General features: G+C 46.5%; 1 long non-coding RNA gene across 1 annotated transcript in view; it reads left to right on the plus strand.

Annotated features, from left to right (window-relative positions):
- The window catches only part of LOC146809875 (uncharacterized), a 187,108-nt gene that overhangs the window by 138,697 nt on the left and 21,744 nt on the right, over positions 1–26,667 (plus strand). Inside the window, exon 2 of the long non-coding RNA XR_014966500.1 lies at positions 23,626–23,676. This is a non-coding gene — a long non-coding RNA (uncharacterized LOC146809875). The remainder of the gene's footprint in view (positions 1–23,625; positions 23,677–26,667) is intronic.

The raw sequence follows: 26,667 nt of genomic DNA on the forward strand, positions 1-26,667 counted from the left end.
CCTACGTCTTACTCCCCCCTCAATCCTGTAAAGCGCTCTGATACCCTCACGCGTCTGGTTCGCGCTATATAAAACTGTAAAAATAAAATAAAATAAATAAATTCAGCTTTTAAAACTGTAATTTTAAGCAGGTACTCTTCTAAAGGTAGATTTTGTACTATGGCCCTACTTAAATTCCCTTCCTCTCTTAATAATCTCTGCCCAACCTGCTCTCTCTTATCTCTTTCTCTCTTTTGTCTTCCCAGAACAAAACTAATTGTTTCTCCCCGTACTCCTGCCTTGAAAGTGTCCCAGACCACTCCTGGAGCTGCTGTCCCCCTATTAGTATCCCAAAAGAATTTAATCCAAGCTGTCATGTGCTCCCTATATACAGGATACTTTAGCAGGCCTCTCTCAAAAGTCCACTGTGAGGGTATTTTTGGTGTTTGATTAATTTTGATAGTGAGAATTACCGGACTATGATCTGAAATCACCCTAGGTAGCTTCTCCACTTGTGATCCAGAGAGCAGACAATTAGATATCAGAAAGTAGTCCAGCCTAACCATGATCTTATGTGGGGCGGAGAAAAAGGTGCTGCCATCTAGGTGGGGATGTAGCTTCACCCAAGGATCAACCAGGGCATTATGTGTGACCATATCAGCTAATGCCCTAAATACTTTCCTCTTCCTACCCCGATATATCGCATCTGGACGCGTAAATGAGCTCTCTAGATCATGGATGTTGAAATCTCCACAGCATACTATGGGCTCAGGCCACTGAGCTAACTCTATTTCAAGGTACTGAAATACATCTGGATCATCTTCCGTAGAACCATAAATTGAAACAAGAGTTAATTTCTGGCCCCTAAAACATACTTCTAGAATAACCCATCTACCCCATTGATCTTCCTTTTTCTTCCCTACAGTCACATCCCTTTGCCTGCCCAGAACTGCTACCCCTCTGGTCCTAGACCCCTGCTTAGTGCAAGCCAATACCTTAAACCATAATTGCTCCAGAAGATATGTCCTCCCCACTTCTATATGAGTCTCTTGTAGACATATCAAGTCTAATCGCATAGGTTTCAAATACGCTGCTACTCTCATCCTCTTACTCGGCTCATTAAGACCACATTCATTAATTGATGCTATCCTGCACGCCATATCGTTGATATTCGTAGATTCAGCCAGAGATAACCTTTATTCGCCATCTTCAAATCAGCTTGTGTACATCCAGTGTTTCCTACATAAGTAGCAATGTGCCAAACCTTATCATTTAACAGAAAACACAATTGTTGCTGTTTCCCCCCCCCCTCCCTCCACCCCCTCCTTCTCCCCCCCTGTGCTGCTCCCCCCGCCCCCCTCCCTCTTACAGGCAAATAGGTCAACAGACCTATGTGTGCCCGCCTTCAGTTGCACTAGTCGCATCCCTCTCCCACTAAGTACCTTACCTATGCTGTGTTACCCTTTTTATCCCTAGCACTTTCATCTATACTCAGGTGGTACTTTTTGTGTATGCAGATACCCATATCTCCTATCCTCCCTTCTGCTTCCTCATTTCCTCCAGGAAAAGCTCGGCTTTGATCTCAGAATTGAACATCCAAATTTTCCCCCTCACAACCACTTTAAGCCTAGCCGGGTACAGTAGATATGCTTCCAACCCCAGGGCTTGAAAGGGAGCAATCATCTGCCTTAACTTCCATCTCCTCTCTACGGTGAAATGACAGAAGTCAGGCCTGGCAAAAAAAGTGTTGCCTTCAAAAGTCTTCCTACTGTCTGACCTTGCCTTGCTCAGAATCTCCTCCCTAAGCAAGAAGTTCCCAACATAGACTAGTATTGCCCTCGGGTGATTTTGCTGGCCACCGCTCCCTGCTCCTCCTGCTCCTCCTCCTCCTGTGGCCTGAGCTTTCTTCATTGTGAAAGGGAACCTGTGCGCCCTCTGTATTTCTATTTCCCACTGCCACTGGGATTCTGGAAAAGCTCCCTTCAAGAGATTTATCACAAATTGTCTAACATCCTGTCCCTCTGACCCCTCTGCCACACCCAGCAATCTAACATTGTTCCTCCTCTGTCTATTTTCAAAATCCTCCATCTTCCAGCGCATATCCTCCGCCATTTTTTCTTGCTCTGTCTTGAATGAATGCCAACTCCCAACATCATCCTCAAGTTTGCCGGTACGCTCCTCAACCTCTGTTACGCGATCCACAAGTTCATCGTATAGCTTATTAACCTTCTTTAAGCTACACTGGATTTTCTTTGATGCCTGTCTCGCTCTGCGGCTTTCAGCTCTTGCTTCGCTTTGCATCTGTTTAAGAGTAGTAAACAGAGTATAAAAGGGACCCCCCTGGGGAGGGGTACTGCCAGCTGCCGCAATCTCAGTAATATTGCCGGAGTTGTCCTCCTCCTGGTATACTTGCGAGGTCGCAGAATAATCCCACAATAGCCGTTTCTCTGAGTGCCTGGATGAGTTGGGTTCCTGCCTCCTTAATTTTGCATACCCTTTCTTAGTTGTGGATTCTTTCCCTGGTGTGCTAATGTCTGACTCAGTACCATCCTGGTCATCCAGGTCATCCTCCTCTGTGTTGGATTCCGATGAAGGTGCTGACCCCGAATCTTCATTTACAGAAAAAAACTCCCCTTCTAGAGAGGTACAATCCCCTCCCTCCAGGGGGTGCTTGCCCGCGTTTGGTTCCCCCAAGAAGTTCTGATTTGCAAGGCTGTCCCTGCTGCCCCAGGTGCCGATCACTTTCTTGGAGGCATTCAGCTCTTCTTCCACAAGCATTAAAGCCCCCAGCATATCTGCAGTCGTGCCTCCCGAATTCCCTTTACTGATAGCCAGGCCCCCTCTGGACTCCCCTTTACCACCGCCTTCAGGCTCATTTTGTTGCTCACCTCCAGTGTTCAATCCACCTACTTTCGCCGGTATCTGTGGTTCAACCGAGTTCTGTTTCACTTTCGGCACTTTCGGCGCTGACTCAGCTCGTTGCCTAGCAACCAGACTCTCTGAGCCTTCGCCGTCAGCTACGTCCTCGAGGACGTTTCCCAAGGCCAAAGGGACAGCGCCAGTTTCATGGAGGGGATCTAGTGGCTCTGGAGCCTCGGGGACCTTCGCAGACAGGATCTCTGACATGGTAGGTTGCCGCATTCCCATGTCCTGATTCCTGCTTTTAGTATCCGCACTCGGCTTCCGTGTATCTCCTTTCTTTACTTTCTTCGATTTCTCCATCAGAGGTGGGGGGAATACTTTCCTGATCGCGCCCGCGAGAGTGTCTGTTTTGGAGCTAACAGCTATTCCTGTCTTCGCTGCTGCTGGAGGGTCCGATGTCTTGTTCCCCCTCTCGCTCACTTTCTCTTGATTCGCAGCTCGAGTGTGTACCTTAGGAGCCATGGGATGCCCGGCTAAGTACCTCGTAATCGCTTCCTTGACATAGATCCAAAGCTGCCCGATCCAGAACGCTTGTCTCTTGATATGCTGGGCTTTAGGTAAACCTTTATGCCACCATCGTGCGCACTCCATCAGGGGTAGTTTTTTACGGATAACAGAGCATTTTACTCAGTAACTCATTCGTCCAGTGCGGGAGAGAAAGGATGCGTCCTCTCAGCACAACGCTACAGCGGCCATCTTGCCTTGGTCTCGGTTCTAAATTCATCATTTTCTCTCTCAAATTTCTCAAAACAGCCAAATTGAATGAACCATGTTCCGGAAAAGCCAACACTCCATCCTTCTTGGTATATTTGACCCAATTATCTAACCAAATACAAGTGTGATATCCATATTTCGCAACCATAAAGGATGCAGGGGTTTTCGGTGGAGGAAGTGACTATCCTTCCCTAGTTATGATCGGTTTGTCCTTCTTAAACCACTTCTTAATTCTACCAAACCATGACTTTTTCTCCTTTTCTGGTGGATCGTAATACATTTTCCCTTCTTTCGTATCTCACTAATCTCTTTTACAACTGTACCGCCTTTCTATCTAATTGTAGCGCGACTCACATTAACGCACCAGTCCGGAGCGTTTATGTCACTTTTACAATTCTCCAATCCCAGCGCGACTCTCACTAATGCACCAATCGGGAGCGTTTCCGTCACTCTGTATTTCTCCACTCCTAGCACGACATACACTAACGCACCAATCCAGAGCATTTTACGTTTCTGACCGACTGTCCAATCCCAGCGCGGTCGTTCTGATGTCTACCTCTCCTTCACAAAATCCACTCGGTAAGTTTTTGTTTCAATTTCTACAATTCTGTTACTAACAACAATAAAACGCCACCATTGTCCGCTTCGCTAACCAAGGAATAGCAATAGACCTTTCTCACGAGAATTCCGTCTTTCCCGAGAGCAGCGCTTACCTCTGCCCTACTACGGAATCGTTACTTCCGTTGATAAAGTAGCACATCCCTCTACCTTACCCTTCTAAAAAGCATTAGCTAACCGTTTCTCCAGAATTAAGACACACAGTTGGAGACGCAATGCTCCTGAGAAATAAAACTAGATTTTCACAATTAACCCGAATGCCTTTACATTCACGCACTTTCACACAAGAAAAAGTAGTACATTCACACAGAATCCTGTCTTTCCCGAGAACAGCGAACAGTCTGTCCTACTACAGAATTATGGCATACGTTAACAAAGCAGCGCTTCCCTCTCCTTTGTCCTTCTAGCAAGCTCAGAGAGTACCTATTACCTTTCCAGTGATAAGCGTTATCGGAATGCCATTTGGATCCCTGTTACCTAAGACCAGAATTTCACAGGTAACCTTTGCTTTCATACACACTTCTCTCACACAGAAAATGTTTCTAATGGCAACACACGGCGATGTCACCGAATCTTACCCAGACAATGCGTTGTGCAACTTCAATCGTCACACGTTTCTCCTGTGTACCTACAGGATAACAACAATTCCGTCTTTCCCGGGAACAGCGCTTACCTCTGCTCTCCTACGGAACCGTTACAAACTTCCGACTTCCTACATCCCAGAAGCCGTGCAAACAACATAAAACTCAACACGACTCAACATAGAGTGTTAGTACATAAATCAATATCAATAACCAATAATCAATAAGCTATTTACAAGCAATAATCACCAAACCAAAACAATAAAAATCATCATACTGCTACCAGAAAAACTGTTGCAATTTCCCCTTTCGTCACAGACCAAAATCCTCAGCAGCAAATTCACTCATTGGTGGGGCCCATAACACCAATACTTACACTCCGTTGATCGGCTTTCCTAGGGAAATAAGCTTCCAAACGCTGACATGAAAGGAATACCTTTACCTGACCCTAAATATATTGACTTCAACCTTAAGATATTCCTTTCATAAGGAGATGAATCCTTTAGTTGTTATCTATGATTTTAGTGATTAATCTCATCTATCTACACACGACTTCTTTATCTTAATTCTCTTATTCAAATAATCGACACAACACATTTGTCAATTAATCAAATATTCTTTATCTAAGAAATATTGCAAGAATCGTTAGAAATCATCATCATTATTTCAGAGCATCATATTTACCTATTCTGGCTAAAAGTCGTCCTCTAAGTCAGTTAGGTCAGGTCAAAATCTTTATTCCGAAAAGTTAGGCCACGATTCAGTCTTTCAAAGATTCAGGATAACAGCTGTCCAGCAGTGTCACCGTCCTCTCCGTCAGCATAACGTCAGGAAATCAAGTTTGTCAAAGAAGAGCGAGTTTTTCAGCAGCCCCTAGTTCATTTCCCTACCTACTTTTATAATGAATATAATGTCAAAAAGAATCAAGATCGGGGTTTAGAAAGTCCTGATTGGTCGACTTGGGGTCGCGAGGTGAAGTTCTCAGGGTGTCCGTGTGATGAACTCATCGCACTTGCTGGTTCCGGTTTTTAAATCGGTCATTGTCTTTGATACTGGCGACGTTCCCAGAGCGACCTTGAAGAGTACATGTACTCCCGGGGTCAGGTCCAGGCCACTGCTGCTGGCGGTGACGCCTGCGCACTTCACCCAGAACCTCGTGTTGTCAGGGTAGTCACGTTCAACGTCTCATTCAGCCATCTTATCTAGGCCGAAATGGTTAATTTAAGCAAAAGAAACACAAAAACGTAATTAAAACATAGAAATGGCTAATAAAATGTTATCCCTTCGCTAATACCCATATGTGTGTGTATTTATCTAGCAGAAGCAACATTCAGAGCGGTTTATACTCACTTAATAAAGCACAAATCACAAATACATCACCAAAGCAACATATAACATGCAATATTCTAATTTTCTACTATTAGTATGTGTACTCAAGTTAGTTTACAATTAGTATAGCCATGCATAGTGCAATTCCCAGATGTAATTCTTTTGGTAGTATGATTGATAAGTATTTCACTGCAAACCAATTAATAAATTACTATTAGTTAATTATTCAGATTAATAAAGACATGCAGAATTGGGTTTATACAAAATGTTGTTCTACCCGCTTGGGGTGGTGCAAGGACTTAGGGCTTGTATAAGTGTGTAGAGGAAGGAGATACACCCCCTGGAAGTAGACCCTGATTGAGCAAGTCCCTGGTGGCAGCCTGCTGCATCGAGGCCTGCGTTACCCAGTGCTTGAGCTCCATGTAGTGGAAATGTTCCTTAGTGTCCAATGCAAACTGCTGCTTGCATTCTTGGAATGTGAGGAGCTCACCCTGGTGGAATAGATGGGAAATCGTGTGGCACCCTCCCTCTTTCCATTCGTCGAAGGGACCTTTATGAAGTGCCGGGGTGAAGGCCGCATTATAGTGTATGGGAGTGTAAGGTGATGGGAAGGTGGTCAGTTGCAGTTGTTTGGTAAGAGTGTCCCAGACCCTTAGAGTAGTGGAGGTGGGCGTGCTGATGTACGGATTGGCCGGTCTGTCAGATTTGGATTTCCAAAGCAGATCCCAAATGGTGCGGCCAGTGATTTGGCGATTTATGTGGAGCCAATACTTCTCCGATTCACGAAGCGACCATTCAGTGATCACCCGCAGCTGGGCTGCCCTGTAGTACCCCTGAAAGTCGGGCAAAGCCAGGCCTCCTTCCCGACGGGGGCGTTTTAGCAGGCGATAGGGCAGGCAGGCCCTCCTACCTTGCCAGATGAACTTAGTTACCAGTTGTTTAAGGTCTCTGAAGAGGCCACTGTCCACTGGGATGGGAAGTCCCTGGAAAAGATAGAGCAGGTGGGGGAGTACGGTCATCTTAATAGCGTTAATTCTGCCCAACCAGGAGATATATGCTGCGCTCCATCTGATCATGTCTCTCTTTAACTGTTGTACTAGCGGAGGGTAACTGGCTTTGTAAAGGTCTGATATGCGCGGAGTGAGTTTGACGCCCAAGTAGGCGATCTCCTTAGTCGTACAAGAGAACGGTGAGGTGCTCGTCAGCTGTCGCCAGGCTTCGGTGGGAAGGGTCAAATTAAGTAAGAAAGACTTGGTCAGATTGCTTTTAAAACCGGATGACCGCTCAAACTGCACCAATTCCCCATGAATGGCTGGGAGGGTAGACGTCGGGTTTGTAATCGGGAGGAGCACATCATCTGCAAAGAATGAAATGTTATGATCGTCTGATCCGAATCGCACTCCCGTGATGTCAGGATTTTGTCTGATTTTGTGTGCTAGTGGCTCAATGCTCAGAGCAAAAAGGAGGGGGGACAGCAGGCACCCCTGCCTCGTCCCGCGAGCCAGAGGGAAAGAAGGGGAAGCGACCCCATTGACCAGTACTCGCGAGGTCGGGGCCTGATAGTTGGCGCATATCATCCCGATGAAGGTCTCGTGAAAGTCAAATCTTCGGAGGACTCGGAACAAGTAGGACCACTCGACCTGGTCAAATGCCTTCGAGAGAAGAGCTGCTGGAATATGTTTCCTCCGGGCCTTTTCTATTATATGGGTGATGCGTCTCAAATTGTCGTGGGTCTGTCGACCTTTAATGAAGCCGGATTGGTCTGGGTCAATGAGGTTGGGGAGCAATGACTCGAGGCGGGTGGCTAAGATTTTTGTATAGAGTTTGGCATCAAGATTCAGGAGGGCGATTGGGCGGTACGAAGAACATGCTGTGGGTTCTTTGCCCGGCTTGGGGATTACTGCTACTATCGCCTCCCTCATAGAAGGAGTGACCTGTTGGGTAGAGGCAATAACATTAAATAAGGTGGTTAAAAAGGGTGTTATCTCAGGTGCGAAGGTACGGTAAAAATGAGCCGTGAATCCGTCGGGTCCCGGCGCTTTCCGTAGCTTAATTGCATCAATTGCTTTTTGCACCTCATCTTGAGTGATAGATTGAGTCAGGTCGTCATTTACAGTCTTGGGAACTTGGGGGAGGTATGTGGAGTCTAGATAAGTTAGTTGGTCGTGGGGTTGTCCGAGGTGTAGAGCTTGCAATAGAAAGTTTCAAAGGCGTGCGCCTTCCCTTCTTCAGTGCCATGAGAGACGCCAGCGTCATCCACTATACATCTGATGTACTCCTGTTCCTGTTTGACCCTTAATTGGCGTGCAAGTAGGGAACCCACTTCATTTCCCCCTGTGTAGCTTCCAGCTTGTAGCCGTAAAATAGTATTTTCCGCCCTATTGATATATATGGCCTGTAGTTTCCCCTTAAGGGCTGTTACTTTTCTCAGTGTTGGGGCCAATGGGGAGGTCTTATGTGATGTTTCTGCGGACTGCAGTTCTGTTTCTAAAAGAAGGCGTTCCTCCCTCTGTTGGGTCTTGAGGGTGGTAGCCAGTTCAATGCACTTCCCTCGGATGATGGCCTTGAAGGCGTCCCAGGTAGTGGCATGAGAGGTGTGCTCAGGCTTATTTTGTTCAACAAACTGTTTAATAGTGTATCTAAGCTCATCTCGAAGTAACTGGTCTCTACACAGGAAGTTGGGGATGTACCAGTGTGCCTGCTTGGGGCACGGATTTGGCCAGGTAAGGGTCAGTTCTAGTGGGGCGTGATCTGACAGACAGATTAGATGTAGGTGTGTTTGCAATACCGAGGATAGCAGCGATTGGCTGAGGAATACATAATCTATACGGGAATACGTCCTGTGGGAGTGGGAGAAAAAAGTATAGCCGCGCACAGTGGGGTTGTCGTCTCTCCAGACATCTACCAACCCCAGTTGTTGGAGCTGTGCTTTAAATGCCTTACCAAAGGTCCCCACTGCCGTCCTATGGATGTTGGAAGTGTCCAGGTCTGGGTCCCATACAAGGTTAAAATCCCCAAAGATGAGGATGCCCCCCAACCCCGCAAAATTCTCCAGGGCCGTGAGAAAGGAAAGTATAAAATCTTGTTGCCCCTGGTTGGGTGCATATAGAACTGCAAATTTGCAGAGCCTGCCCCTCAGTTCTCCCTTGACCATTATGTATCGCCCCTATTTGTCTGCTTTAGTGTCTTGCATCTGGAATGGGACCGCCGTATGGAAGAGCAGTGCCACCCCGTTGTGTTTGTTAGCGTGGGATGATTGGTATTGTGGGTATGCCTTGTGTTTGAAGCGGTGCCCTTCAGATTTTTTGAGGTATGTCTCCTGCAGAGCTGCTACTTGAACATTATGATCTGTTAAATATTTCCACATGCGTTGACGCTTGTGAGGCGAATTAAGTCCCCGGACGTTCCAAGTTATGGACCTAACTGCCATAGGGATCTAATAGCGGTACTGCATTCCTTCCCTTGCCCCTGTATGGTTCCTGCCCCCATCTGTCTTTTTCCCACCCCTCCCTGAGAAGAAGAAAAATAAAAAAGGCACCATGACACCAAACTAACTTAACCAAACTACATAAACCAGAAAAATGAGTGTAGAGGGTTTCCATCACAGAGGGAAACCTCTGTGTTAGAGCACACTCGAAGAGCATAGCCATTTCCGGTTCCCAGGCCCCTCTGACAATAAATGTTGTAAGGCAACTATGTAAAAACATTATGGAGCCTATGTGCATTGAGTTATTGTTCAGTATCCCATTCGCTATGATAGCATGACATATGTGCCGGCGAGTCTTTATCTGTCCGGGTGCTAGGCATTCATCCTGATCCCCCTTCTCCTCTTCCCCTCCTTACCACACCTCCAGTGACCCTCAATCGTCCCGGCCAGGCCTCCTCCTCTGCTCACTGCTGGGACGCCAAGGTATAACGTCCTAAGCCAAGTACCCTAGAGGGGGAGCAACAAGGGGGAGATTCAGTCCACAGAAACCCCCGCAGCTGTACAGTGCAAGTCCTCCACTCCATCCATCTCTCCATCCATTCAGCCTGTTTGTTACGGTGGGGAATTTCCTCATTGGGTTCTTGTTGGTCCCGGGTGTCATTCTGGAGTTTTTGTGCTTCGCCTGCCCATACGACGCCACTGGTCCCCTCCTGGACGGTCAGATCTTCGCTTGCCCCCGGGGTCTTCCGGAGGAGATGCAGTTATCTCTAGGCCTAGTAGGTCCGCCGCCTCTGACAGCTCCTCGCAGTGGCAATTTTTGTTGTTCCAGTGAAACGTAATCCCAAAGGGGTAAGTCCAGCGGTATCTGATGTTCTTTTCTCTCAAGAAGTCAGCGATCGGGCGGAATTGCTGGCGCCTCATGAGCGTGGCCTGGGCCACATCTTGGTAGAGCGTGCAGGTGACATTTTGAAAAGAGTTCGTGTCCGATAGCCTCGCCTTTTGCAGAACCTTCTCCTTCGCCTTAAAAGAGCTGAAATTCGCCAGGATGTCACGTGGTTTTCTGGCCTCTCCCGGGTGTCGTGGCCCCACTCTGTGTACTCTCTCCAGGCTGACCTCCGGTCCATCTTCCCCCAGGACAGAGGAGAAGAGTCCGACCATGAACACCTCTAGGTCCGGGCCCACGCAGCCCTCTTCCAGGCCTTGGACGCGGATGTTATCAGGTCTGGAGAGAATCTCCTGATCTTCGCACTTAAGTGTGGTTGCCCGACGTTGGTTGCGCAGGTCAGCTGCACCTTCCTCCAAGGGCTTGAGGCGGTCAGTCACCTCTTGGTATTTTGCTTCGATGTCAAGAGTCCATGTGTCCACCGAGTCCACATCCGTTTGCATGGCTACCATTTTCTCTCTCATCTCTGTGCGGAATACTTCGAATGAGGCTTCCATATCGGCTTTAATGTCTGCTCGGAGGTCTTGCCGGAATTCTCGGAGGGAAGCCATGAGGTCGTCTCTTGTAAGCGCCATTTTGTCGGTCATCGTGGCGTCGCCCCCACTCCAGACGTCCTAGTGCCTGTAGCCATGAAGAACTGCGAGACCTTGTTGTTTGTGGCTCTTTTGGGTGGCATATGGGGAGCCCCATCCAGTCAGCCTCTGGCCGCGTCCCGTGTTCAGTGGGATGAAGGTGCTCTCTCTGAAGGGGCGTGTGGTTGCAACGGTTTGGGGTCCTCGCGATCCTAATCTCAAATTCCAGAGGGGTTCCCCAATGTAGGGCGTCGCTCCCTTCTTCCTAATACGCATAGAGCATGAAGATTAATGCCAAATGTGTGACATGCTCCTGGATCTCCCATCTAGCATCTGTCTCTTGTAGGCTCTGTACTGTGGTTCAGCTCTCACTTTCCCTGAGGGATGTCCCGTGCAGCGGCCATCTTAGGGTCAGGCAATAGACTGTAAAGTAAAAAGATTTTTTTCCTTTGGATAAGATACTCATCAACTCATTCAATCACTCTATTCAATCAGAATCCCAACATCGGGTTTATACAACTCACTCCCTCTGATGGAACACTTACACACAAAGAGCGCCAATTGTATCAGAGCAAACTATTTATTTGCATCAAAAAATATTTTCATCAACATATAATCAGTATAAAATATATTCATCAACATATAATCAGTATAAAATATACATTTCATTTTTATAAAAGACGACGAAAATTAAAAACATTGTTAGCATTTAGTACTCTAGGAGAAAAGGAGAATAAAAGACAATATACTTTGTCATATCACAGTTAATTCAGACCCTTCATGGGCAACATCGAATAAGGATTCACTTCCCTATTTCAAAGAGTTTGTATGCCCCTTCCGAATTTAACACATATACATTGCGTCGACGCGTTTCGTAGGCTTTCGCTGTTTGTAGCCTCCTTCTTCGGGACAATAACTATTTGTATCTCCTTGTCCAGAAATAGTTGCCTGTGCAAACGCACTAGGGTAACTTGTTTATTGGGCTGAACTCTTGAGAGAGATTTTCTCAGTGTTTCACAGTTCCCCAAGCTCTCAGATTATTCATAGAAGTGGACACATAGAGTCCTATCTTGCGCACTTATTTGTCTTTAGATCACAAAGCAACTCCGTGCCGTTCGGTTTATTCCTTTTAACTAAGGGGTTGCTGGCATTCAAAGTTTCTTTTACTGCTCCGGGTAAGTGTTGCTCGTGGCTCAATGAGTCCAACGGCCAGCGTTCCCGGGCAGCTACTTCCGCGTCTGTGCGATCGCGGACAACAGGCAATAGACTGCCTAGTGATGCACGTAGTCTTTGCAGTGTGTCCCAGTGGCCCCCTTCACTACTATGGCACTAGTCTATCAACGGGCGTGGGGACTCAGCTGTTCTGAGCCCCCCCAGCGAGTGCGCCCGTTGGTGGTCACCTCGTGGCAGCCGGCAAGTCTGAATGTCGTATAGTGAGGTACTGACCACTCCGCTCGGGGCCACCCAGATGGGGTTGTTCAGGGACATCCACGTGCTGTTTTCAGATGTGCACTGGCAGGGGGACAGTATGCCGGCTTTTTTTCCCTTCCTTGCGATCGCTGCCTTGTGTCAGGCGGGGGTCTTTGCCATTTCCGAACAATGCTGCCCTGTGTTTGTGGGCATCGCCTAATGTCGTTGGGATTCCAATTGCTGGCAGGGTTATCCCCTCGATTTGCTAGCTGCCTGTGGGGAAATAACGGGTGCCAGGCGGTGGGCGCTATTGCTGGCGTGTATCTGGGCTATGCTGGCAAGGTGACTGTCGCGGGATACTCCGCTGTGGTGGGCGCCATTTTCCCTCAGTTTTCTGACTGAATCTCATGGAGCCTCAGTTGTATTAAATCATCTCATCGAAGGGGTTCAGGAGGCTCTGGACGAGCCCTCGGGCATTCGGCAGCGTTACCCCCATTCAGGGGTGGTTGGGGCTATTTTAAAGTCGCCGTAGGCTGATGAAGACTCGGGCCTGGGATGGAGCCGATCAAGATCACGTCCGATCAGCCATGTCGACTGGCCATGCCCCCAAAACCTTTTTGTAACAAGGGGGACCATAGATTTAGTGATGGACCCAGGTATCTCCCTGAGCTGCCCCAACCCAATTTTTAACAAGCATTGGCACAGCCAATAGGTCTCGCCTTTGGGACCTTATAAGTGTTTAGCCATGCAACAGTTGCGTAACTAAATACTTATAAGGTCCCAAAAGCGAGACCTATTGGCTATGCAAAGCGGCCGTGGGGCCGCGAAAGTGAAAGTGATCGCGATCCCGATCACGATCAAACATCAAAGCGGCCATGCGACTGAAAGTGAAAGTAATCGCGGTAAAACGTGGCGCGCGGGCCCGCGCACATGCACTGTAGCTCTAGGCTGGCCTGGTAGCACTTTTTGGAGCCCTCTCAATAAGTCACGCCAGACCAGCGCATGCGCTGGGTCAGACGAGACCTAAAAATCAGGCCTTGATCTTGCTAAGCCACTCAATGCGGCCTGTTAGCTTGTGCACGGCGATCAGCTCGCCCATGGCCTCCTTTAACAGGACCTGTGTGTTGCTTGTCCATACCCTTACCTAGAAAAAGAGTGTCCTGAGAATAGCGAAGTGGTCTATAGGTTTTAAACCAAGATCAAGTCTTAACGGCAGGAGGGGTGTATTCACTGTTCAGGTTCATAATGGCTCTGATGAATTTGTTTTTGGCAAGGGTTAGGTCCGTAAGATTTTCCAACCCACATAGCTCAGCCCCATATAGGGCCGGTCCTAGACCTTTTGCCCTATGTAGATCTAAAATAGGGGAAATTGGCTGGTAGGGGGACGCTCTAACCCTGCGTACTATGGAGCAATCAACATGCTGAAGGGTCAATGTACTCTTTTCTAGCTGCGGAGTCCATGCCAGCCTATTGTTGATGCGGACGCCCAAATAATCAAAGAACTTAACGTGCTCCAAAATTTGCGTGCCCAGCACGAGTTTTCCCTTGTTAGATTGGTTAGGATTAAAAATCATGTATTTAGTTTTGGAGCAGTTTATTTCTAAGACCTTTTCTTTGCAGACTTTAGCACATTTGTTCAGGAGATTTTGGCAAGAAGCAGTGTGTCGTCTGCAAAAAGCAGACAAGGCACTGACTGCCAGTTTCGGAGGATCACCACCACAATTATGGAGTTCTCCTATGAGACCATTAATGTTGAGGGTAAATAATGTAGGGGCAAGAACGCAACCTTGGCGAACGCCTTTCTGGACTGCTATGTCGTTGGTCAGACTGCCATCGGTATTCCACCTGACCTTGGCATAGGTGTCATGATGTAACCGAATCAGGATTCTAAGTAAATAAGGTGGTAATCCTAATTCACTCAATGCTAGCTAAAGTTGTGACCGATCAATAGAGTCAATGGCCATCTTTAAGTCCACAAATACTACATACAAATGGCCTCCTCTGATGCTAACTTCTTTCCATATTAACAAGAGGAATATAAAAACTTGGGGGCATATCATCAAGGGCTGGTGACCTAATTATTGACACTTTTGTGGCCGTTTTTGGCCGAAAAGCAGCGAATATTATATTGCATTATTTGCAAGGACACGCTAGCACGTGTTTCCTTGTTTCAGCTCCCGTTTTGTTCACGCCTCGCTTTGCATCTCTAATGAGATGCAAAGGAGGCGTGCCTGACAAAACACCATGGGAAAATATCGCTACACCAGCTTCGTGATATCATCAACGAGGGGTAGCGATATTTTAAATCCCGTTAACTATGCCTTAACGCAGGAATTTAACATCTGTTAAATTCCTGACTAAGGCATAGCTAACATGGGAGGTTGATTATGGTGATACGACCACAGGGTCATATCACCAAGGCTATCTCCGTTTTGTGTGCAACATCGCTGGTTTTCCAGCGATGTTGGCCCATTTTGGCGCTAACGCTGGAATATTTATCACCTAGGTTATGCACGTTGTAAATGACGCCCTAACTAGGCGATAAATAACAGCAATAGACGGCGATAAATATGAAAGCGCTAAGCGCGCTTTGCGATATTTATCGCCGTCTGTTGCTAATATGCCCCTTGGTCAGTAGTACTTGTGGAGGCCCTGTATCCTGCCTGTAAGATGGACAAGACATTATTTTCCTCTATCCAATTTTGGATTCTGGTCAAAATTATTTTACAAAAGATTTTTTGGGAGACATCTATTAGGCTAATGGGTCTATAGTTCCCAGGCAACCCTTTATCACTCTTTTTGTGGATGGGATTAATTTCGGCACCCCACCAAGTTTCCGGGCTTGCCCCCCCCAGAAAAGATGGTGTTATAAACTTTTTGGACCAGAGGACCCCATATGATGGGTTCGGCTTTGAACAAGTCTCCCGGGAGCTTGTCGAGGCCCGGTGCTTTCCCACTCTGCAACGACTTTATGGCCAAAATAGTTTTGTCTAATGTGATGTTATCTTCATCAGATGTTACTAGATCAAGAAAATTCATATATGTGTATCAATCAGATGGGAGCCCCTGGCCTGCAAATAGTTGCCCGAAATATTACTCCCACATGTGGGGCTGTATATGGAAATCTGTTTCCATTTCCAGATTAGGTGACTCCTTTGACAAATGATGCCCAAAAAGTTGGCTATTCTTTTGTTTCGCGGCTTCTAAAAGCATACTCCAGTTTTCAGACTCCCAGTCCCTTTTTGCCTTATTTTGTACCAGTTTATATAACTTCCTGCTGTTTTTTACGTCTATGGGAGATTTCAGTTTCACCACATCAAGTAGGTCATCCCTGTCTTTTTTACAGGCATCAGTGAACCAGGGGGCTGTTTTCCTCTTCGGTCGATTGCATTGTTTATAAAAGAGAGGTCTTATGTTTGTGGTCAAATTCAAAAATATGGTCATAACATCCTCTGTCCCAGTGGTAGAGATACTCAGATCTATGAGAGTCTACTCCACCTCAGAATATATTTTAGGGAGTGCAGTTGGATTGGCTAAGATCAGGGGCCATTTGACTCTTCTATTGTTATTATTAGTAATGACCGAGGTAGTCTCATATCCATGGTGCCTATACAGTGAAGCTAAACTGGTCAGCGTCACTGCCAGAGCGTTATGATCACTATCTTCCCGGGTTATTATAGCCATATCCTTGACCCTGGGCCAAAGATCAAGTTCGACAAGAATGTAGGCGATCCGGTTCTTAGATGTCCCCCTCTTAAATGTGTGACATGCTCCTTTATCAGATTCTGTTCAGCCATTGCAGGCTCTGACCCCAAATGCAATAGTGAATGATAAGACCTAATGCCCCACCATGGTGCATTTCTTGATGGGTGGTATCTGAAGTTTTGGAATCCCCCTAGCGTTATCCCCATCTAAGATAAGATCCTGTATAAAGTCAACTGGTTCAAAGGTTGTATTAAAATCTCCAGCAATTATCAATCGGTGATTCCCCATAGCTGAATCAAGGTAATTAGTCAACGTTGTTATTGTCCCTGAGAGTCTGTCGGGGCTATTAAACCGATTATAGATATTAAATAATCTAACTTGCTCATTCCCCTTCCCAAAAGATAGTTGCAGCCCAAGTATTTCCTCTGAGCCGAGGTGTAAAACCTTGATTTTGCAAGCTAGTGAATTTTTCACCCACCAACTGGTGACTGTTTGTCTTCAATACTATAAGTAGTTTAACCTACCCTGTGCACACGCCCTACTGCCCAGGTTTCCTGCAGTAGGCAAAAGTGGAAAACGTCCGCTAGTTTACACCAGTCGGGGTCAATTATCTTAGACTTTATACCAGCTACGTTCCAGGATATCATTTTCAAATCCTGGAGATCAAGTGGGGATTCCTGTGAATGTCCTTTGGTGTTAGTGTCTCCCTCAGGCTCATGTTGGGAAAGAAGAAGCATACTATCGATTGCTGGATCACATAAAACAGGATCACTGCTAGTGTATGGCTTGGGTGTAGCATCGGGCTGCATAACAGATGTATCTTCAGGTGATGCTAATAATAATAAGGATACTCTGGATAGTCAGTCCTGGGAAGATACCTATTTCTCAATTCCAGAGGGGGGGCCACCACATGTCTAGGGGGCGTTATACTAGCCAGTTTGGTTGCCTGAGTGTTCCTCCCTCTGTTTTCAAAATGCCTGTAGAAGAACCCAAGTGGTAAGATGGTGCTCGCTTTGCCCAGCCTCTGGTTTATTGGGTAAGTCCCCCAGCCCAGCAGCCAACTAGCAATATTTGGGGATCTGCAGTTTATGACAATGCAATCACCAGGTAGGGACTTGCATAACGGGCCAACCCGGCTAACTCGTCTCACAAATAAGAAATCATTAAAGTCTGAATTTAAAAAGTTTGTGTTCTGTAGAAGCCAATGGCAGGCTTTATTCTTTAACTGGGACTGTGATTCAGTTTGGTTTTCCTGCAAGGTGGAAACATTGGTGAGAATGGCTACATAGGGACAGCACTCCGGTGGAAGATGTAAAGTCACCTTGTCATCTCGATTAGATGGGCCATTTTTGTGGTACAGTGGTGATGTTTGTTGGCTTGGACATGCATTATTCCCAGTAGTGGCTACAGAAGATGGGCCTGACCTAATTTTGCTCAGGGGCATACCCGTTTACCTGATGTCTAGTGCATGCCGGCCCTTGATGCTTCTGTGCAACTACGCTAGAGAAATTTCTAGTGGTGCCATTATTCACAAGGCAGGTTAATTGGTCATTGCGTGTGGCAGATAACCCCTAATCTTGGTTTAGGGTCCCACTTTGATCAGAGCCCCCATCCAACGATTTGGGTTTTGCCCCAGCCCCTGAGATTAAGTCCCTAACTGTTGAGTGCATTATTGCCACAGTAGACTCTAGTTTGTCAAATTTAATTAAGATTGGAAGAACATTCTTAGTAATTGTCTGTTCTAGAAGGGACGTTAACGCCACAGTCAATTGCTGGGGGATAGCCTCAATTTGGGTTGGTAAAGACAAATTAGAACCTTTCATGTTTGCTAATCCTTGTGAAGGTTCCACCTGGGCTGATGGGCTTGTATCCTGGAGTTTTTTCCTTGATCTGGTCCGTGTACACCTAACGGGCTCCATATGCTTTACTTTTTTCCTCCTTTTCCCAACCATATCACGCACTGGTGAAGTTAAAGGTGTTGAACAGGGCTTTTGAGCAGGTGAAGGAGCAACAGATCTACTCATGGCCGCAAGATTGTTCATTTGAGCTACCTGGTCATCCACCACAGCCGGTGTGTCACTGGTAGGGTCTGCCGAACCTCCTCCCACTGATGGCTGCCTTTCGGCAACTTCGATCTCTTTGTCAATGGCCTTAGCAGCTTGCAGTAGGAAGCAGTCAAGTGTAGAATTGGACATCGATTTTGGCGTGGCCACCTTCCCCCTCAGTAATTTCAAGTTAGCCGTCATACCAATTTGATTGTTCATATAATAGGAACGTGCTTACTTGTACAGGAACAGACCAGTAGGGTAGACAGGCAAATATCCTGTATCTGGAATCCAAGGACCAAGAGACATGGTCCCGCCCCGCCTCTTCCTGCCGCTGACAGGCGCGGACCCGGGCACGCCCGCCCATGTCCCGCGCTGCAGGAGGCCTGCTGGGCACTTATCGCGCCTCCGGGCGCGTGAAACAGCGTCACGGCAGGCTGGGAGATGTAGTGCCATTCCCCTCATGGCATGTAGGTGATGGGCGTGATGGCCGTTCCCCTCACGGCTGCGGAGCCTGCTGTTGCCATACCCATCACGGCAGGTCAATGTGGTGGATGACAGCCGTTCACCTCACTGCAAAGATGCTTGTTGATTAGGCACGTTCCACGCTGCGGGAGGCCTGCTGAGCACTTATCGTGCCTCCGGGCGCGTGACTCAGTGTCACTGCAGGCTGGATGCTGGGAGATGTAGTGCCGTTCCCCTCACGGCAGGTAGGTGATGGGCGTGATGGCCGTTCCCCTCACGGCAAGCCTGCTGTTGCCGTTCCCCTTGCGACAGGTCAATGTGGTGGATGACAGCCGTTCCCCTAACGGCAAAGATTCTTACTGATTAGGCGCGTCCCTTTTCCGTTTGGGGCTCAATCGATCCATTACCAAGCAGGTGTCCTAGATACTTTACTTTATTAAAACCCACTTTAGATTTGTTAGCATTTATGTGAAGATTGGCCTGGGTCAAGTCACTCAGAATTGAGTATAGATGCTTCAAATTATCATCCCAAGAGCGGCTAAGTATAATGATGTCGTCTAAATAGGCAGAAGATTAGTCAAGATGTTTTTTAAGAACAACGTTCATCAGTCTTTGAAAAGTAGCAGGGGCTCCGTGGAGTCCGAAAGGGGACACTGTGAATTGGAACAAACCAAGGGGCATATTATCTAGAAACGGCAATAAAATTATCGCTGCTTTAGCGGCAGAAAACTGCCGCTAAAGCGGCGATAATGGGCTTGATAATATGCCCTTGAGAATTCCAATAGAAGCCCATGTTCTGGTGTCAACATGGGCTTCTATTGGAATTCTCTGCGGCATATTATCAAGCCCATTATCGCCGCTTTAGCGGCAGTTTTCTGCTGCTAAAGCGGCGATAATTGTAACGCCGTGCTTGATAATATGCCCCTAAATGGTGTAGAGAAAGCGTTTTTTCTTTGTCTTCTGCTTTTAACGGGACCTGCCAGTAGCCTTTTGTAAGATCTATTGTGGTTATATATTTGGCATCTCTTATTCTCTCTATTAATTTATCTACCCTAGGGAGGGGGTATGCATCTAGCTTAGAGATCTTGTTTACTGCACAGAAGTCTATAAAAAATCTTATGCTCCTGTCGGGCTTTGGAAGTAAGACAATGGGAGAAGACCAGCTGCTCTGGGAGGCCTCTATAACGTTCATCTGCAACATTTGCTCCAATTCTGTAAGGACAGCTTATCTTCTGGCTGCTGGAACTTGAGAGGCTTTTTGCTTTATTATACTTCCTTCTGGCATGGAAATAGAGTGTTGGACTATGTGTGTTTTCCCGGGATATCAGAAAAAACAGAAGCGAAGGGTTGTAGCATATTCCTCAACTCATCCTTCTATTCTCCTGACAGCTCTTCATTGATATGTAGTTGCTCTAGAGTGGTTGGGACATTGTCTTTTGTATCCGCGATATGCACTTCTTTAGGCAAAGGGCCTACCCACTTTTTTAAGAGGCTTATATGAAATGTCTGCTCTCTATGCCTCTCCATTTGTAGCCTATATGAAAGGGATCCAATTCTTCCTGTGATTTTAAAGGGACCTCTCCATTCAGATTTCATTTTATAGGGAGAACTTGGAAGTAGGACCAGGACCCAGTCGCCTAGTTGGTATATTCTTAAATTCATTCCTTTATCGTAAAGTCATTTTTGTTTATCTTGGCTTTTCTTTAGGTTTTTCATTGCTAATTCCCGGAGTTTTCCGCTACGAGATATTAATTGTTGGGTATACTCCAACAGATTATTCCCTTCAGGTTTTATATCTTTCTCCCATGCCTCTCGGGTTATTTCTAGTGTTTGTGATTTCCGTCCATAGAGCAGTTCAAAAGAAGAACACCCTAAACTGCACCTGGCTCCGTAGCACGAAGATGGCTAGTGGAAGCATTTGATCCCAATGTTTTCCTTCTCTGGATAGCATCTTCTTGAGAATGAGCTTGAGTGAGCCATTGTACCTTTCAACTAGACCATCTGTTTGAAGATGATACACTGAGGTTTTCAGATGTTTAATATTTAGCTGTTTACAAATTTGGGTCATGAGTCTGGAAACGAAACGGGTGCCCTGGTCATAATGATCTCTTGGGAAAACCCAACACGGGAAAAAAACTCTATATTTTCCTGCAATAGACTTAGTGTCAGGATTACGGAGGGAGATAGCTTACAGGTAGCGGGTAGCATAATTGACAAGAACATAGTGGCATCCTTTAGTGGTTTTAGGTAAAGGGCCTATCAAGACCATTTCTATTTTCTCAAATGGAGTACCTATTAGAGGTAAAGGTTGGAGAGGTGCTTTAGGAGGCAAGTAGGGATTCTCTCTCTGGCACACTTCACACTCTAAACAATATTATTTTATGTGGGCAAAGATGCCAGACCAATAGAAATTTGAAAGAATTTCCTTAGCCATTTTCTCAGGCCCTATGTGTCCGGCCAATAAATGAGAGTGAGCATAGAACATAATCTGGTCCTGGAAATCGTTTGGTAGCAACAGCTGGGGGAATCAATGGGCCCTGGTATCCTATATAAAAGTCCGTTTTTTGTATTTGGAAATGGGGAAAACATTGAGTGTTGTTCTGTCGGGCCTTCTCCCAGATGGGTTGTAGGAGGACATCGTTCATATGGGTGAAGCGGGAACTACGGTCTATCATCCAAGGTTCGGGAGCTAGTAGGGCAGATTTGCGAGTGGGGTCTTGGATTTGTATCTGGGTTTTACGTATTCGGGTAAGCATCTTATAAAACATCTCTATAAAATGTGGATTATCGGCCCCTAAGATGATATCTTCAGGCAGGTTGGGGAGTACCCCTACTTGTACTTCAGTTGTCCTATTAGACGTAGAAAGGGTCAATCTGGCAATGGGATCATGATAATCCACATTTGTAAAGCGCGAACAATCACCCGTAAGGGTCTCTAGGCGCTGTTGGGAAGATTAAGCAAGCTATTGCCCAGAGTCACATGGTGCTGGGCTAATCTGCCGCCGGCGCCAGGGATCGAACCGTGATCCCCAGATTCCAGAGGCAGTCGCCCTGGCCGCGGCGCCACACCTCTTTAACATTCCCATATATGCATCTGATGTGTACAAGCCTTTCAGGTATGACTTGGGAGGGTAAAACAAGCTCCGCTCGTACAACCGATTGTTTACACCCTGAGTCTAATAAGGCAGTTGTCCATCTCTGATTAATTCATACACTTACAAAAAATATGGGCCTATCTCTTGAGTAAAGTAAACGAAGCTCGGGAATAATTAGCCTCCATCGGTTCATCTGTCGCTTCCTTGTTTTTACAAAAATGAGCAATATGGCCCTATTCGCCACACTCAAAACACTGAGGACTGGAGGGGATCTGAAACTCTGGTTTAGTTTGGATGGTCTTCTGGCTTTCACTGGTCATTTTGTTTTGCTTTTGATCATTATGAAGAGTAACAGATTTGGAAGGTTTTTGGTGTGTCTGTCCATTTCCTGGGACGAAAACTGAGAATGAACCCGGGTAAAAGTGGTGGCCCTTTCGACGACCTGTTCGCTACTGAGTCCTGAATGTTGATGCAGCCATTGGTGGGTTTGGTGAGGGAGGGCTTCTCTAAACTGCACCAAACTAAGGGGCATATCATCAAGGGGCAACGATAATATTATCGCCGCTTTAGAGCCTGTTTTCGGGTGAAAAGCGACGATAATATTATCGCATTATCATCAATGGCACGCTAGCGCGTGATTCCTTGACGTATCGCCCCTTTTTCACACGCCTCACCTTGCATCGATAATGAGATGCAAAAGAGGCGTGGCTGTGAAAACAACATGGGATAATATCGCGAAGGCAGCTTCGCGATATTATCAAGGAGGGTTAGCGATATATAAATTTGCGTTAAGTATGCCTTAACGCAGGAATTTAATGTCTGTTAAATTCCTGACTAAGGCATACCTAACATGGGGGGTGGATTGTGTGGCTAAGACCACCGACCCTATCATTGAGGATATCGCCGTTTTTCACCATGGAAAACGGCGATATCCCAACTATCTCTGGAATTTTTATCGCCTCTGCGATGCACGTTGTTGATAACGCGCTAACCGAGCGCTAAATTCCAGAGATAGCCGGCGATAAATATGCAAGCGCTAAGTGTGCTTTGCGATATTTATCGCCGGCCTTTGATAATATGCCCCCAATTTTTTCCACGATCTCTTCTTTAGTATGGTTGTGGGGTTTAAGCCATTTTTCAACTGCTGTTTTAAATTTGAAATATAGGACTTTGAGGGTGTCGCCAGGTCTACCCCTTTCTTGTCTAAAGCGTATCCTGTAGGCTTCTTCATCCAAACCAGTCCTATCTAATATCACCTTTTTCACCTCTTCGTAGGTGGCATCCACTTGGGGGTTTGCGGTTTGTCGATAAGAGGGCCACTTGTCAAGGTACCATGCACATGCCCTCGCCGTATGCTCAAAATTGGTAAGAAAAGCATACAGGTCATCCCCGGGTTGCAGCTTCTGCAAAGTCACTATAGGAGCACTAGGTGGGGTCGTCTTATGATTTGCTAACCCAGAAGTCCCTTGTAGTTGTTCTTGTGCTATTTTAGCCAACTGTTCTGTCTGAGTTTTTAGTGTTTCGTGAAACAATTCTCAAGCAAACTTCGCGGGCGACATCTGGCATTCTAGGGCCCATTCCAGTTTCTGTTGGCCCTGAACCAGGTGTTGTATTAGGGCATCCATTCTCAATGGAAGGGATGTGTCTGCATTCTCCACCACCTGTGACCAGATGTAGGTCAGTACGTTCAAACGAAACACTCAGAAACTGGGTTATCTTTTAGTACTTTATTTTAAAGGGCAACTGATAGACACTTCTCTGAAGAACACAACGTAAAGTTCTTACACTCCTCGTAATCAATCACGTCTTCTTCTTTCCAGGTTCCTGGGAGTTCCTCTCTGCCAGTACCTTCGATGGAAATAAATATAAAGGTAAGAGTCTGTCCTTTATATATTTAATGGGTGTGGATTAGTAGAGTGCCCTCTTACTATCCTTTCTGGTAAGGGGTGTTTGTTAATAAAGTTGGGTGAAAGAGAAAAAGAAGAAAAAAAACACAATAGCAATGTCCTCACAAATAGTGCCTGGACCTTTCCCTTTTATCCTTGGGTTTTTATTGTTTCTTTTAAGTTTTCCTTTTCATGGATTCCAATGGTTCTCTTTTAGTGGGTTATTCAGTAGATTGGGATGAACAAAACAATTATCAGACACCCCTAAGTCCTTTTCGTTAAGTCCCCTCCCTCCTTTTTCCCCATTTCACTATTTTCGGCCCCGAACCAGGGAACGGGTACACACCTGGCAAAGCCACGCCGCTCATGGGACGCGGCAGGACTCTGGAGACAGCTGGCGGAAAGGGGTCTCCTTTTCTTCTTCTGCTGTCACCGGAGTTGTCGAGCTCCTCCTCTGGTCATCGGGTTCCTCGGGTTTTCTCTCGCCACTCTTCCCTTGGTCTCTTTCTTCCACTGTTCCTTCAGCCTTGCCTCTCTCCACTGCCTACATGCGAGCCAACCGCGTTCTTCCTCTTCTTCCTTGTTTATACCTTTTCCGGAATGTAGCGCTCCATCAGTCCCAGGCTCTTCTGGGTCGTGCTGTGCCTCCTGGTTTCTCTTCTCTGCCTGGCTTCCGGGTCGGGTGAAGTAGAACAAGCCGGCCTCAGACTCCGGAAGATCGGGCTCGTCAGGTCAGTGACACTCATTTTCTCCCAATGACCTAATTTAATCCCTAAGGAGAGTAATGCCTCTATAGTCCTTCACCTCAGTGTTTACATCACCAGCCTCCAGGAAGTTGTAACCACCCTCCATGTTGTGTCATGCTAAATCAGGGGCCATCTAAAATGGATCCTATTGGCTCCATGTTAGAAAGTGCCCTTTTTTCATGTTCACCTCCCCACACACACACATACATTTTTTGCTCTGGATGCTGTCTTTTTAGGGCTGGAAGTGCACTTAGACCAGCTAACCAGGCCCCAGTGCCAGTGCTTTTTCCCTTAAACCATATCTGTGAAATCGTACAGCGAATTGGCAAGCACTTATTTATTTATAACGTTTTATATAGCGCGAACAAGATCCCGAAGGATATCAGAGCGCTTTACAATAGGGTGGAAGGAAGGACATAAATACAATAACGACAACAAGTAAGAATAAGAAACAAGAAAGATTGCATGATTACAGTAAAATTGAGTCACGTTGATTAGTACAATAAACATGTACATAGCGGGCCCACTATGCTGTAAAGACGAGCAATATCAAATGATGGTAGAGGTGTTGTAGGATCAATGACTTCGAGCAGGTGAGCCTATCCCAATCAAGCTAAGAATTTATTCATTAGGAATCTTTTGGCTTCCAGTTTGAAAGCAGTCGTTGAGGAGATTCTGTGTACTTCCGGTGGAAGAGAGTTCCATATCTTTGGGGCCACACCAGAGAAGGCTTGGTGACAAGTTCTCTTTTTGTTAAGGATGAGTGGTATCAATAGGAAAGTGTTAGCGCTTCTTGAGGCTCTCCCACCACAGGATAAATCAAGCTTTTGCGCTAGGTACCTGGGAGTTTTGAAGTGAAGGGCTTTGTGCACCAGAACAGCAATCTTTAACTGAATTCGAGCTTCATAGGGCAACCATTTAAGAAATGTTAGGACTGGGGCTATGTGCTCATTTCTTTTGGTGCCTGTAACCAATCTAGCCGCTGCATTCAGTGATGCCCTTAGTTATCACTCCTTGTAAGCCTCTAGTAGATGGTATCAGTGGTATCCAGGGCAAGGGTGATAAAAAGAGTCACCAGGGCTGCAGCGCTGTATTGTGCCACTATGGGGGACCCAAGTAAAAGTATGTCCACAGGCCTGCCATTGCTGGCCTACACGGGCAGCGTGTCTGCTCGAGAAGAGCTCTGCATATACCATGTGCTGCAGAGCCATCCGACCGCCTTAATATAAGTAGGTCACTCTTAAGGTTGTCCTCTTTAGCCCAGGAGGTAGAGTGCATTATGCTAAAGGTGTGGATTTACATGTTCCTACAAGTATATCCCTACAGTAACCCTGTAAAACAAGGTTTTACTGTAAGTGACAAGTGTTCCAAAAAGTAACATGGGCTGGCTACCGGGCAAACTTGAGATAGCCAGCTCCATTATGGAATGGCCGAATTGTGTTGTGTATGGTATCAAACTCCATGCTTTTTCACCCCAACAGGATTCCAGTGTTGAGGGTGAGCTGGCATGCACAGGGGTGCTACCCTGCATGGGTACCCCCTAGGATACAAAGCTCCAGTGCTTTGGCAGGCTTCCCTGAGCGGGTTGCCACCAAGACAAGAGTCTACCCTCCTGATGGCATGTACTAGCACTTCCCAGGATGGCGATAAAGGCCTGGGCAGTAAGAAAGTCACACCTCCACCCGCCGGATGGATAGTGCTTACAGTCATCAAGGCGGTGAGTCTCAAAGTCTACACTGCCCTTGATATGTAATTACTTCGTCCTCCACTCAACGACTAAGCCCTTCCTGCCCTGGACAGCTCGATAGGCGGTAAAATTAGTTATTCAGGAGGTGTACACCCCCAAAAGACTAGCCACAGATTTAGGGGGGGCTAGAAGGTCTATTGAGCAGAGGAAGAGTCTTGCCATTTTGAAAGGACCCAAAATAGAGTATTCTGGTAGCATAGTAATGTACACCCACAAGTTGTTGTCACTACAGGGTCAGGTTAGCCGTGAAGACCAGTAGCCCATTGGCCACTGTCCCTCACCCCTTTAATGCCCCTAAATTAGAATTTAAGGGGTTTCCCTGGTACCAAAACTTCTGTATACCTTTGAACCTGAGAAGAGGCATGAAGAACGCTCTGTGTCCGAAATCAGGAATTTGGACTCTGCCTTAAGTGCTCTGAAGAGACAATATACTGAAACAGGGTGTCAACATGTGTCCGTGGTGAAAGCTCACTGCTCCCATCA

The sequence above is a fragment of the Triturus cristatus genome, chromosome 7, assembly GCF_964204655.1.
Source record: "Triturus cristatus chromosome 7, aTriCri1.1, whole genome shotgun sequence".
Lineage (NCBI taxonomy): Eukaryota > Metazoa > Chordata > Amphibia > Caudata > Salamandridae > Triturus > Triturus cristatus.